Here is a 4,595-nt window from a genome sequence, read left to right as displayed (position 1 = left end):
GAAAAACCGATAATCCGGAATTGCCGAAGTCCCGACGAGTCCGGATTAAAGACTTTTGACTGTACTTCCAATTTTCTTCTGGAAGGTTATCTATAAAGAAAAAAAGTCTGTTTGTCCTCTAATAACTCAGTCACTACTACAGCTATCGCTACCAAACTTTCTACAATTCTTTCCTGGGTCGTGGAAAGGGTCAACGTCGACTTGGGGGGGAAGTAAAGGAAAAAAATAAAAGAAAAAAGTAGCTAAAATCAGAGATATTAATTAAAAACTTGCAAAAACAATAATTTTCGCCCTCATTTTCCTCAGTGGCAACAGTCTCACAAGCTGGAGATGAAAATCTGCTTTATTTGGAAAGCTGTTGCCACTGCTCGCTTTTAAATCGTATAGTTTGTTAATAAAAAATTTCTAAGTTTTACAATGATATAAAAATAGCATTGCCAAACAGTAAATACATTTTTCGTTATTTTGAAAATTGGTGGAAGTCCAATTCGACCGTGTACAACTTTATTCAGACGAGATATTAATTAAAAACTCCGAAAACATTAACTTTTGCACTCATTTTCCAAGTGGCAAGTCTCGCGCGTTCGAGATAAAAAGCTTTATTTTGAATAGTGCTGCTACTGCTTGCTTTCAAATCCTAGACTTTGCTAATAAAAAATTTGTAAGTTTTGCAATATATATATAATTGGAATGAATTGGTGAAATATTGGATGGAACTTGAGCTTTTATGACCATTTGATTAGAAAGAAGAAAATCATTAAAAACTGTGTGCCATTGTTGCTGATATAATGAGAAAGAGTTTATTTTTCTGTCAAAATCTTTATGTGGGTTTTATATTGTATCAGACTGAAAAATGTATGGCTATGAATCATATTGTTTGCATCGTTATTAGAGAAGGTATCGTTCTCTCTGTTGTTAGATGCATTACTCTCAATCTAACTTAACTGCAATTGGATACTAGCTAGTTAAGTAATAAACTAACCAATTTAAAAGCAATAAAAGCAGTTCTAAAAATATTTTTTCTAATTTTTAATATGACTGATTTAATTAAACAGTATTAAAATCATGAGATGTCTGTCTAATTTGAAATAGTCAATATTTTTATGAAATCACATTAGTTGGCCTCATTGAAATCATTACATATTTTTTCTTTTTATAACTATTTTAGGCAACTAGTTTTTAAAGAAATAATATAGAAAATATAAAAATATGTATGGCAACATCAATAAACACATTTAATAAAAATTTAGTAAACACTTTTCTCCTTTAGGCATATTAACAGATGGTTTTTTTCTTTAAACATTTTTAAAGTGACAACCTTGAAATATGAAAAACCAGGATGTTTCACACTGCATGGCAGCACTGTTTTAGGAGAATTCCAAACTGACTTAAATTTGCTTTATAATGCATGATTCAGGTAAATAAATGGATTAAATGCAAATATTCACTGATTAAACATCGACTGTATTTTCATTGAAATCTCTATAAACAGGGTTGCCACTCAAACAGGAGAATGAAATTCCCTGACTTTTCCAGGTGTGTTTCAAGAAAATTCCTGTCTATCTGCGTAATGTACGTTGGCTGTGCTAAGAGGTAAATTAATTATGGTATTACTTGTATTGTGTAGTAAATTCACTTAATTATTCAATAAATCCCAGAGGACATTTATTCTTAATTATTCTTGGTATACTTTGTTTGATAATTTTGTTTAGTTTTCCACTTAAGAAACTTAATAAAATTTAAGATATATATATTGGATAACAAATGTATGTTTTATTTAATTATTACTCATGATCATCACCAGTTCAACACGAGGCTAACCCGGTCCTTATAAATTACAACTCAATGCTAAATAGTTAGGTTAGATTTTAGGTAAATTTAATTTGCGTGAGGTATGTTCTTAAAAGGCACCTTAACACTTGAAAACACAAATATAATTATAATAGTTGTTGTTTTCTCCACTGAAGATTGAGATTAGAATCTTCCCAATCTGGAATAAAATAAGGCTTTTTTTTCAGACATTCTGCAGCTAAACGAAAGAAAGAAATCTATTTTAATAAATTGAGGTATTTTATATTTATTTCGCAGCATACATAAGGAAAAAATATGTGCATTAAATTTCGTGATGGTATGTCATCATACTGCTATAATTAATTTCAGGATTATGCCAGAGAAAATTTCCTGAAATTTGGAAATATTATTTACTAATAATAAATAAATTTAGAGGGAAGAAGCAACATTAAATTATATGAATAACGTAAAAATAATTACTTAAAAATTGAATTAGAATAATCAATGATATTTTAGCGAATACAGTTATATTACATGGCTAGCCTAGATGACTGATTACTATTTTTTTTATTTTACTGCAAAATGGCAAGGTATTTATTAAAAAAAAAAAAAAAAAAAAAAAGGGTTTAAAAAGATTTTGCGGTAAAATTCTAGTATATGGTAAGGCTTTGTGGCACGATTTTGAAAATTATCGCCAAGACCAAAATGACCCGTTTACTGCGCATCAAGATGTCGCCAAATCCCATTATTATTCTAACCAAAGAACGTCTATGTAAAAAAGAAAAGGTTCCATACAAGTAAAATGCTATTACGCCGCTAGAATGCAGAGGGAAAATTTGCCAAGGGATTTGGCGACGGAACCTGGCGGCCAGAATTTCCCTCTCCGCGATGTGTACAGGAAATTGAGAAACACGTGTTAAGAAGAAACGCTCTTTGACAAAAAGAAAACTACGAAAATCCGTTTTTAAATTATTGCGAAAAATCCAAGGACGTTTCTTCTTGGATTTTTCGCAATAATTTTAAAAACGGATTTTCGTAGTTTTTTTCCCCCTGAAAATAACTAATCCGTGAATTAATTTACTTGCGCTAAGACTAAACTTCACGGTTGCGGTGCCGTGCACTACAATATAACAAGCGGTAAAGTGTCTCATTTACGCCGCTCTGCACCTGCGAGTGCAATCCAGAGCTGTAACTCGAGAAATAAACAATCTCATTGTTAGGCGACGTGTGCACCACGTTATTTTCATTTTTGCGATAAATGCTTATCGACGTGGTGTTCACGTCGCTCGCTGTTTGAGACAAAAGCATCTTGACGTGCGTGGCACGTCTTTTTAGCGCAAGTGGTTAAAGAAATTTTAAACGATATTCATTTTAATGAACTCTTGATAATGTGACCTTTGAACTTCACCGGTTTCGAGCTTTGGCGACAGATATATCAGACATGCACAGCTGTTTCCCTCTACGATGGAATGGAGCCACAGCCACGTCTGTTGCAGAGAGGTTTTCCTCCTTTACAATACATATTCTTTGATTCTAACCTCCATGGTACCGTATACTAGGATTAAACCCATTTTGTTTTATACGAGAACAGGTACTTTCTTTAGTTCATGCACTGCACATGCGATTCTCGAGAATACTGGAAACCAAAAGTTGCGGGAAAGTTGCTTTGCCTTTCTAATAGACAATCAAATTGGAGCTGCGAAAATTGGCTCTATGCCAGCTACCCGAATGACACTCACGTGATACATAATTCGCCAGAAAAGTTACCTCTTCCGACGTCGGCGCAAAAATCGCTTTTTTTTTTTGGCGGGATCGTTGTATGAACTTCCCTGACCTTTCCAGATTTTGACAAAAATACTTAAATTCCCTGACTTTTCCCTGAATATTTTGGTCAATTTTCGAATTCCCTGACTTTTCCCGGTTCTCCAGGTAGTGTGGCAACCCTGTATAAATATCTTTTGCAGATTATAACACTTAGGATCAAATAAAATTTAACAAGAAATATGCTCAAAACCACTAAGGATGCAGGAATGAAATTTACACTGCCTAAATATCACTAATTTAATAAATTTCCTTTCTTGCCGAAAAATACTTTTAGTAAATTACTTACACAAGATTACCAATTTTCACCATTTAAGTTTGAAATTAATGAGCTTCATGAAAAACAAAAAGGAATTGTATTTGGAAGAAATAGTATTTGATATTTATAAGAGTTCAAATTACAGTAGCTTTTTTCAATCCTCGACACCAGGCTTAAATTCTGACATTCCAGCACATAACTATTTAATATGTATCTTTGACTATTCTAAAAGTCATGGTTCACATAAAATGAGTATTCCTGCATAATAATATGTATTTAGATGCTTAAATTGATGATATTTTAAGTCACATAATTTTTGGAGTGTTATCCGCAAACATTAAGTTATTATCTGCAAAGAAACTTTAGAGTATACAAATACAATATTGTATACCCCACATAACTTTGGATAAGATGTAGAAACACAGACATAACATAGACAGACATCATGCAATGATTTTCATTATATGAAGAAACATTTTTTGGAAGCAAGTTTTTAGCATTTGTTGGTCTTAAGACGTAAATAATTTTGATTATTGAAGATAATTACAAGTATGGGTAAATTTGTATCCACAGAAATTTATATTATTTAGGTAATGTTACTGAATTAATTACTGACAAGATTTCACTCAATGAACTGAAATTTACTGTTTAAGTGCTACATGTATGAAATTTCCGAAGATCCTATATGAAATCATAATCATAGGATAATATATGAAAGAAGATA

Source organism: Stegodyphus dumicola, chromosome 5 (genome assembly GCF_044657685.1).
Source record: "Stegodyphus dumicola isolate Sdum_Otavi_A_Nest chromosome 5, ASM4465768v1".
NCBI lineage: Eukaryota > Metazoa > Arthropoda > Arachnida > Araneae > Eresidae > Stegodyphus > Stegodyphus dumicola.
Note: the sequence above shows the minus strand (reverse complement) of the source record.